We start from the raw sequence: 11,840 nt of genomic DNA, 5'->3' as shown, positions 1-11,840 counted from the left end.
TTGGGTTGTAGGGTGCCTATATAACTCATCAATCTGAAATTTGTACTTAATACAAAGTAATATAATTTAATTCTGAAAATAATATTGAGGAAGGAGTATCCCAGTAATCCCCTTTGAGAAAAATTGGGCATTTTAATTCTACTGACTGTTTCTGCTATCAGTAAGGACGATTGACACTAAGCTGAACAGTCTTTCACTTTTCACACTACTGCATGGGTCAGAAAGATATTTTTGGGCCATTAAATCTTAGTTTATTAACTGCCCAGTACTTCAGGGGTTTGCCTGAATGAGGTACAGTGATCTCTCCCAGGTAGGCTTCCAGCTGTATAGTAGCGGCTTTTGGAGCACTACTCTGACATACAATAATACAAATAACAGCAATTTATATTGGCAGAACAGGAATATAGGTAGGAATTGGAGGCATCAGTTTAAGTATCGGTGCATTTGCACGAGTACAAGTATTCATGCAAATACTTGGTATCGGTGCAACCCTAAATAGGACTATACAAAATTGTTCAATAGGACTATACAAAACTGTACAAGAGGACTATACAATACTGTACAATAAAACTATACATTACTGTACAATAAAACTATACAATATTGTACAATAAAACTATACAATACTGAATAGGACTATACAATACTGTACAATGGGGCAATAAAATACTGTACAATAGAACTATACAATACTGTACAATGGGGCAATAAAATACTGTACAATAAAACTATACAATACTGTAAAATAGGACTATACAATACTGTACAATAAAACTATACAATACTGTACAATAGGACTATACACTACAGTACAATAGGTCTGTACAATACTGTAAAATACGACTGTACAATACTGTATAATAGGTAGGCTGACCATATTGCCGCTTTAAAAAGGGACACATATGAAAAATACATATGTCAGGGGTTTTTTCATTGCTGTTTAAAGAAATGTTTTGTACAGGAACCCTGACATATGTATTTTTCATATGTGTCCCTTTTTAAAGCGGCAATATGGTCACCCTAATAACAGGACTACACAATACTGTACAATATGACTGTACAATACTGTACACTAGGACTATACAATACTGTACAATATGACTATACATTACTGAACAATAAAACTATACAATACTGTATAACAGGACTATACAATACTGTACAATAGGCCTGTACAATACTGTACACTATGACTGTATAATACTGTACAATAAATCTATACAATACTGTACAATAGGACTATAAAATACTGTACAATAAAACTATACAATACTGTACAATAGGACTATACAATACTGTACAATAGGACTATACAAGACTGTACAAAAAGGACTATATAATATTGTACAATAGGACTATACAAAACTGTACAATAAGACTATACATTACTGTACAGTAGGACTATACATTACTGTACAATAGGACTATACAATACTGTACAATAGGACTATACATTACTGTACAATAGGACTATACAATACTGTAAATAAAACTATACATTACTGTACAATAAAACTATACAATACTGTACAATAGGACTATACAATACTGTACAATAGGACTATACAATACTGTACAATAAAACTATACAATACTGTACAATAGGACTATACAATATTGTACAATAAAACTACACAATACTGTACAATAGGACTACACAATACTGTACAATAGGACTATACAATACTGTACAATAAAACTATTACTGTACAATACAACTATACAATAAAACTAAACAATACTGTACAATAGGAATATACATTACTGTACAATAGGACTATACAATACTGTAAATAAAACTATACATTACTGTACAATAAAACTATACAATACTGTACAATAGGACTATACAATACTGTACAATAGGACTATACAATACTGTACAATAAAACTATACAATACTGTACAATAGGAATATACAATGTTGTACAATAAAACTACACAATACTGTACAATAGGACTATACAAAACTGTACAATAGAAATACACAATACTGTACAATAGGACTATACAATATTGCACAATAAAACTACACAATACTGTACAATAGGACTATACAAAACTGTACAATAGAATATACAATACTGTACAATAGGACTAAAAAATTATTGTACAATAGGACTATAGAATACTGTACAATAGGACTATACAATACTGTACAATAGGACTATACACTATTGTAGAATAAAACTAAACAATACTGTACAATAGGACTAGGGTTGCACCGATACCACTTTTTTAAGACTGAGTACAATTACCAATACTTTTTTTTCAAATACTCACCGATACCAACTACCGATACTTTTTTATGTCATGATAGTTTACCTAGCACATTACAGACTAATGATTTAAGATTGCTTCTTTATAATTATGAACTGTATCTCAAAAGACATTTTGAAATAATAAAACAGTTTTATGTTGTCACAAAGTTCACAGAATATGTTTATAAATGAAAATATTACAATAAAATATATTAATAATAACAATAAATAACAGCTGCAGCAGCTGGGGCTGGAAAGCTACAATTTAAAGGGGTGATTACTAAATGCTATTGGGTTGTAGGGTGCCTATATAACTCATCAATCTGAAATTTGTACTTAATACAAAGTAATATAATTTAATTCTGAAAATAATATTGAGGAAGGAGTATCCCAGTAATCCCCTTTGAGAAAAATTGGGCATTTTAATTCTACTGACTGTTTCTGCTATCAGTAAGGACGATTGACACTAAGCTGAACAGTCTTTCACTTTTCACACTACTGCATGGGTCAGAAAGATATTTTTGGGCCATTAAATCTTAGTTTATTAACTGCCCAGTACTTCAGGGGTTTGCCTGAATGAGGTACAGTGATCTCTCCCAGGTAGGCTTCCAGCTGTATAGTAGCGGCTTTTGGAGCACTACTCTGACGTACAATAATACAAATAACAGCAATTTATATTGGCAGAACAGGAATATAGGTAGGAATTGGAGGCATCAGTTTAAGTATCGGTGCATTTGCACGAGTACAAGTATTCATGCAAATACTTGGTATCGGTGCAACCCTAAATAGGACTATACAAAATTGTTCAATAGGACTATACAAAACTGTACAAGAGGACTATACAATACTGTACAATAAAACTATACATTACTGTACAATAAAACTATACAATATTGTACAATAAAACTATACAATACTGAATAGGACTGTACAATACTATACAATACTGTACAATGGGGCAATAAAATACTGTACAATAGAACTATACAATACTGTACAATGGGGCAATAAAATACTGTACAATAAAACTATATAATACTGTAAAATAGGACTATACAATACTGTACAATAAAACTATACAATACTGTACAATAGGACTATACACTACAGTACAATAGGTCTGTACAATACTGTAGAATACGACTGTACAATACTGTATAATAGGACTACACAATACTGTACAATATGACTGTACAATACTGTACACTAGGACTATACAATACTGTACAATATGACTATACATTACTGAACAATAAAACTATACAATACTGTATAACAGGACTATACAATACTGTACAATAGGCCTGTACAATACTGTACAATAGGCCTGTACACTACTGTACACTATGACTGTATAATACTGTACAATAAATCTATACAATACTGTACAATAGGACTATAAAATACTGTACAATAAAACTATACAATACTGTACAATAGGACTATACAATACTGTACAATAGGACTATACAAGACTGTACAAAAACAGAATTTATGTTTACCTGATAAATTTCTTTCTCCAACGGTGTGTCCGGTCCACGGCGTCATCCTTACTTGTGGGATATTCTCTTCCCCAACAGGAAATGGCAAAGAGCCCAGCAAAGCTGGTCACATGATCCCTCCTAGGCTCCGCCTACCCCAGTCATTCGACCGACGTTAAGGAGGAATATTTGCATAGGAGAAACCATATGGTACCGTGGTGACTGTAGTTAAAGAAAATAAAATATCAGACCTGATTAAAAAAACCAGGGCGGGCCGTGGACCGGACACACCGTTGGAGAAAGAAATTTATCAGGTAAACATAAATTCTGTTTTCTCCAACATAGGTGTGTCCGGTCCACGGCGTCATCCTTACTTGTGGGAACCAATACCAAAGCTTTAGGACACGGATGAAGGGAGGGAGCAAATCAGGTCACCTAAATGGAAGGCACCACGGCTTGCAAAACCTTTCTCCCAAAAATAGCCTCAGAAGAAGCAAAAGTATCAAACTTGTAAAATTTGGTAAAAGTGTGCAGTGAAGACCAAGTCGCTGCCCTACATATCTGATCAACAGAAGCCTCGTTCTTGAAGGCCCATGTGGAAGCCACAGCCCTAGTGGAATGAGCTGTGATTCTTTCGGGAGGCTGCCGTCCGGCAGTCTCGTAAGCCAATCTGATGATGCTTTTAATCCAAAAAGAGAGAGAGGTAGAAGTTGCTTTTTGACCTCTCCTTTTACCTGAATAAACAACAAACAAGGAAGATGTTTGTCTAAAATCCTTTGTAGCATCTAAATAGAATTTTAGAGCGCGAACAACATCCAAATTGTGCAACAAACGTTCCTTCTTTGAAACTGGTTTTGGACACAGAGAAGGTACGATAATCTCCTGGTTAATGTTTTTGTTAGAAACAACTTTTGGAAGAAAACCAGGTTTAGTACGTAAAACCACCTTATCTGCATGGAACACCAGATAAGGAGGAGAACACTGCAGAGCAGATAATTCTGAGACTCTTCTAGCAGAAGAAATCGCAACTAAAAACAAAACTTTCCAAGATAATAACTTAATATCAACGGAATGTAAGGGTTCAAACGGAACCCCCTGAAGAACTGAAAGAACTAAATTGAGACTCCAAGGAGGAGTCAAAGGTTTGTAAACAGGCTTGATTCTAACCAGAGCCTGAACAAAGGCTTGAACATCTGGCACAGCTGCCAGCTTTTTGTGAAGTAATACCGACAAGGCAGAAATCTGTCCCTTCAGGGAACTTGCAGATAATCCTTTTTCCAATCCTTCTTGAAGGAAGGATAGAATCCTAGGAATCTTAACCTTGTCCCAAGGGAATCCTTTAGATTCACACCAACAGATATATTTTTTCCAAATTTTGTGGTAAATCTTTCTAGTCACAGGCTTTCTGGCCTGAACAAGAGTATCGATCACAGAATCTGAGAATCCTCGCTTCGATAAAATCAAGCGTTCAATCTCCAAGCAGTCAGCTGGAGTGAAACCAGATTCGGATGTTCGAACGGACCCTGAACAAGAAGGTCTCGTCTCAAAGGTAGCTTCCAAGGTGGAGCCGATGACATATTCACCAGATCTGCATACCAAGTCCTGCGTGGCCACGCAGGAGCTATCAAGATCACCGACGCCCTCTCCTGCTTGATCCTGGCTATCAGCCTGGGGATGAGAGGAAATGGCGGGAACACCTAAGCTAGTTTGAAGGTCCAAGGTGCTACTAGTGCATCCACTAGAGCCGCCTTGGGATCCCTGGATCTGGCCCCGTAGCAAGGAACTTTGAAGTTCTGACGAGAGGCCATCAGATCCATGTCTGGAATGCCCCACAGGTGAGTGACTTGGGCAAAGATTTCCGGATGGAGTTCCCACTCCCCCGGATGCAATGTCTGACGACTCAGAAAATCCGCTTCCCAATTTTCCACTCCTGGGATGTGGATAGCAGACAGGTGGCAGGAGTGAGACTCCGCCCAAAGAATAATTTTGGTTACTTCTTCCATCGCTAGGGAACTCCTTGTTCCCCCCTGATGGTTGATGTACGCAACAGTCGTCATGTTGTCTGATTGAAACCGTATGAACCTGGTCCTCGCAAGCTGGGGCCAGGCCTGGAGCGCATTGAATATCGCTCTCAGTTCCAGAATATTTATCGGTAGAAGAGATTCTTCCCGAGACCAAAGACCCTGAGCTTTCAGGGATCCCCAGACCGCGCCCCAGCCTATCAGACTGGCGTCGGTCGTGACAATGACCCACTCTGGTCTGTGGAACATCATCCCTTGAGACAGATTGTCCAGGGACAGCCACCAACGGAGTGAGTCTCTGGTCCTCTGATTTACTTGTATCTTCGGAGACAAGTCTGTATAGTCCCCATTCCACTGACTGAGCATGCACAGTTGTAATGGTCTTAGATGAATGCGCGCAAAAGGAACTATGTCCATCGCCGCCACCATCAACCCGATCACTTCCATGCACTGAGCTATGGAAGGAAGAGGAACGGAATGAAGTATCCGACAAGAGTCCAGAAGCTTTGTTTTTCTGGCCTCTGTTAGAAAGATCCTCATTTCTAAGGAGTCTATAATTGTTCCCAAGAAGGGAACCCTTGTTGACGGGGATAGAGAACTCTTTTCCACATTCACTTTCCAGCCGTGAGATCTGAGAAAGGCCAGGACAATGTCCGTGTGAGCCTTTGCTTGAGGAAGGGACGACGCTTGAATCAGAATGTCGTCCAGGTAAGGTACTACTGCAATGCCCCTTGGTCTTAGCACCGCTAGAAGGGACCCTAGTACCTTTGTGAAAATCCTTGGAGCAGTGGCTAATCCGAAAGGAAGCGCCACGAACTGGTAATGTTTGTCCAGGAATGCAAACCTTAGGAACCGATGATGTTCCTTGTGGATAGGAATATGTAGATACGCATCCTTTAAATCCACCGTGGTCATAAATTGACCTTCCTGGATGGAAGGAAGGATAGTTCGAATGGTTTCCATCTTGAACGATGGGACCTTGAGAAATTTGTTTAAGATCTTGAGATCTAGGATTGGTCTGAACGTTCCCTCTTTTTTGGGAACTATGAACAGATTGGAGTAGAACCCCATCCCTTGTTCTCTTAATGGAACAGGATGAATCACTCCCATTTTTAACAGGTCTTCTACACAATGTAAGAACGCCTGTCTTTTTATGTGGTCTGAAGACAACTGCGACTTGTGGAACCTCCCCCTTGGGGGAAGTCCCTTGAATTCCAGAAGATAACCCTGGGAGACTATTTCTAGCGCCCAAGGATCCAGAACATCTCTTGCCCAAGCCTGAGCGAAGAGAGAGAGTCTGCCCCCCACCAGATCCGGTCCCGGATCGGGGGCCAATATTTCATGCTGTCTTGGTAACAGTGGCAGGTTTCTTGGCCTGCTTTCCCTTGTTCCAGCCTTGCATTGGTCTCCAAGCTGGCTTGGCCTGAGAAGTATTACCCTCTTGCTTAGAGGACGTAACACCTTGGGCTGGTCCGTTTTTACGAAAGGGACGAAAATTAGGTCTATTTTTTGCCTTGAAGGGCCGATCCTGAGGAAGGGCGTGGCCCTTACCCCCAGAGATATCAGAGATAATCTCTTTCAAGTCAGGACCAAACAGCGTTTTCCCCTTGAAAGGAATGTTTAGTAGCTTGTTCTTGGAAGACGCATCAGCCGACCAAGATTTCAACCAAAGCGCTCTGCGCGCCACAATAGCAAACCCAGAGTTCTTAGCCGCTAACTTAGCCAATTGCAAAGAGGCGTCTAGAGTGAAAGAATTAGCCAATTTGAGAGCATTGATTCTGTCCATAATCTCCTCATAAGGAGGAGAGTCACTATCGAGCACCTTAAGCAGTTCATCAAACCAGAAATATGCGGCTGTAGTGACAGGGACAATGCATGAAATGGGTTGTAGAAGGTAACCCTGCTGAACAAACATCTTTTTAAGCAAACCTTCTAATTTTGTATCCATAGGATCTTTGAAAGCACAACTATCCTCTATGGGAATAGTGGTGCGTTTGTTTAAAGTAGAAACCGCTCCCTCGACCTTGGGGACTGACTGCCATAAGTCCTTTCTGGGGTCGACCATAGGAAACAATTTTTTAAATATGGGGGGAGGGACGAAAGGAATACCGGGCCTTTCCCATTCTTTATTAACAATGTCCGCCACCCGCTTGGGTATAGGAAAAGCTTCTGGGAGCCCCGGCACCTCTAGGAACTTGTCCATTTTACATAGTTTCTCTGGGATGACTAAATTTTCACAATCATCCAGAGTGGATAATACCTCCTTAAGCAAAATGCGGAGATGTTCCAATTTAAATTTAAATGTAATCACATCAGATTCAGCCTGCTGAGAAATGTTCCCTAAATCAGTAATTTCTCCCTCAGACAAAACCTCCCTGGCCCCCTCAGATTGGGTTAGGGGCCCTTCAGAGATATTAATATCAGCGTCGTCATGCTCTTCAGTAACTAAAACAGAGCAGCCACGCTTACGCTGACAAGGGTTCATTTTGGCTAAAATGTTTTTGACAGAATTATCCATTACAGCCGTTAATTGTTGCATAGTAAGGAGAATTGGCGCGCTAGATGTACTAGGGGCCTCCTGAGTGGGCAAGACTCGTGTAGACGAAGGAGGGAATGATGCAGTACCATGCTTACTCCCCTCACTTGAGGAATCATCTTGGGCATCATTGTCATTATCACATAAATCACATTTATTTAAATGAATAGGAATTCTGGCTTCCCCACATTCAGAACACAGTCTATCTGGTAGTTCAGACATGTTAAACAGGCATAAACTTGATCAGAAAGTACAAAAAACGTTTTAAAATAAAACCGTTACTGTCACTTTAAATTTTAAACTGAACACACTTTATTACTGCAATTGCGAAAAAACATGAAGGAATTGTTCAAAATTCACCAAATTTTCACCACAGCGTCTTAAAGCCTTGAAAATATTGCACACCAATTTTGGAAGCTTTAACCCTTAAAATAACGGAACCGGAGCCGTTTAAAGCTTTAAACCCCTTTACAGTCCCTGGTATCTGCTTTGCTGAGACCCAACCAAACCCAAAGGGGAATACGATACCAAATGACGCCTTCAGAAGTCTTTTATAAGTATCAGAGCTCCTCTCACATGCGACTGCATGCCATGCCTCTCAAAAACAAGTGCGCAACACCGGCGCGAAAATGAGACTCTGCCTATGCTTTGGGAAAGCCCCTAAAGAATAAGGTGTCTAAAACAGTGCCTGCCGATATTATTAAATCAAAATACCCAGAATAAATGATTCCTCAAGGCTAAATAAGTGTTAATATCAATCGATTTAGCCCAAAAAAAGTCTACAGTTTAAATAAGCCCTTGTGAAGCCCTTATTTACAATCGTAATAAACATGGCTTACCGGATCCCATAGGGAAAATGACAGCTTCCAGCATTACATCGTCTTGTTAGAATGTGTCATACCTCAAGCAGCAAGAGACTGCAAACTGTTCCCCCAACTGAAGTTAATTGCTCTCAACAGTCCTGTGTGGAACAGCCATGGATTTTAGTTACGGTTGCTAAAATCATTTTCCTCATACAAACAGAATTCTTCATCTCTTTTCTGTTTCTGAGTAAATAGTACGTACCAGCACTATTTGAAAATAACAAACTCTTGATTGAATAATGAAAAACTACAGTTAAACACTAAAAAACTCTAAGCCATCTCCGTGGAGATGTTGCCTGTACAACGGCAAAGAGAATGACTAGGGTAGGCGGAGCCTAGGAGGGATCATGTGACCAGCTTTGCTGGGCTCTTTGCCATTTCCTGTTGGGGAAGAGAATATCCCACAAGTAAGGATGACGCCGTGGACCGGACACACCTATGTTGGAGAAAGGACTATATAATATTGTACAATAGGACTATACAAAACTGTACAATAAGACTATACATTACTGTACAGTAGGACTATACATTACTGTACAATAGGACTATACATTACTGTACAATAGGACTATACAATACTGTACAATAGGACTATACATTACTGTACAATAGGACTATACAATACTGTAAATAAAACTATACATTACTGTACAATAAAACTATACAATACTGTACAAAAGGACTATACAATACTGTACAATAAAACTATACAATACTGTACAATAGGACTATACAATACTGTACAATAGGACTATACATTACTGTACAATAGGACTATACAATACTGTAAATAAAACTATACATTACTGTACAATAAAACTATACAATACTGTACAATAGGACTATACAATACTGTACAATAGGACTATACAATACTGTACAATAAAACTATACAATACTGTACAATAGGACTATACAATATTGTACAATAAAACTACACAATACTGTACAATAGGACTACACAATACTGTACAATAGGACTATACAATACTGTACAATAAAACTATTACTGTACAATACAACTATACATTAAAACTAAACAATACTGTACAATAGGAATATACATTACTGTACAATAGGACTATACAATACTGTAAATAAAACTATACATTACTGTACAATAAAACTATACAATACTGTACAATAGGACTATACAATACTGTACAATAGGACTATACAATACTGTACAATAAAACTATACAATACTGTACAATAGGAATATACAATGTTGTACAATAAAACTACACAATACTGTACAATAGGACTATACAAAACTGTACAATAGAAATACACAATACTGTACAATAGGACTATACAATATTGCACAATAAAACTACACAATACTGTACAATAGGACTATACAAAACTGTACAATAGAATATACAATACTGTACAATAGGACTAAAAAATTATTGTACAATAGGACTATAGAATACTGTACAATAGGACTATACAATACTGTACAATAGGACTATACATTATTGTAGAATAAAACTAAACAATACTGTACAATAGGACTAGGGTTGCACCGATACCACTTTTTTAAGACTGAGTACAATTACCAATACTTTTTTTTCAAATACTCACCGATACCAACTACCGATACTTTTTTATGTCATGATAGTTTACCTAGCACATTACAGACTAATGATTTAAGATTGCTTCTTTATAATTATGAACTGTATCTCAAAAGACATTTTGAAATAATAAAACAGTTTTATGTTGTCACAAAGTTCACAGAATATGTTTATAAATGAAAATATTACAATAAAATATATTAATAATAACAATAAATAACAGCTGCAGCAGCTGGGGCTGGAAAGCTACAATTTAAAGGGGTGATTACTAAATGCTATTGGGTTGTAGGGTGCCTATATAACTCATCAATCTGAAATTTGTACTTAATACAAAGTAATATAATTTAATTCTGAAAATAATATTGAGGAAGGAGTATCCCAGTAATCCCCTTTGAGAAAAATTGGGCATTTTAATTCTACTGACTGTTTCTGCTATCAGTAAGGACGATTGACACTAAGCTGAACAGTCTTTCACTTTTCACACTACTGCATGGGTCAGAAAGATATTTTTGGGCCATTAAATCTTAGTTTATTAACTGCCCAGTACTTCAGGGGTTTGCCTGAATGAGGTACAGTGATCTCTCCCAGGTAGGCTTCCAGCTGTATAGTAGCGGCTTTTGGAGCACTACTCTGACGTACAATAATACAAATAACAGCAATTTATATTGGCAGAACAGGAATATAGGTAGGAATTGGAGGCATCAGTTTAAGTATCGGTGCATTTGCACGAGTACAAGTATTCATGCAAATACTTGGTATCGGTGCAACCCTAAATAGGACTATACAAAATTGTTCAATAGGACTATACAAAACTGTACAAGAGGACTATACAATACTGTACAATAAAACTATACATTACTGTACAATAAAACTATACAATATTGTACAATAAAACTATACAATACTGAATAGGACTGTACAATACTATACAATACTGTACAATGGGGCAATAAAATACTGTACAATAGAACTATACAATACTGTACAATGGGGCAATAAAATACTGTACAATAAAACTATATAATACTGTAAAATAGGACTATACAATACTGTACAATAAAACTATACAATACTGTACAATAGGACTATACACTACAGTAC

The sequence above is a fragment of the Bombina bombina genome, chromosome 7 (genome assembly GCF_027579735.1).
Source record: "Bombina bombina isolate aBomBom1 chromosome 7, aBomBom1.pri, whole genome shotgun sequence".
In the NCBI taxonomy this organism is placed as follows: Eukaryota; Metazoa; Chordata; class Amphibia; order Anura; family Bombinatoridae; genus Bombina; species Bombina bombina.
The sequence above is the reverse complement of the archived record's forward strand: the minus strand, read 5'-3'. Positions refer to the sequence as shown.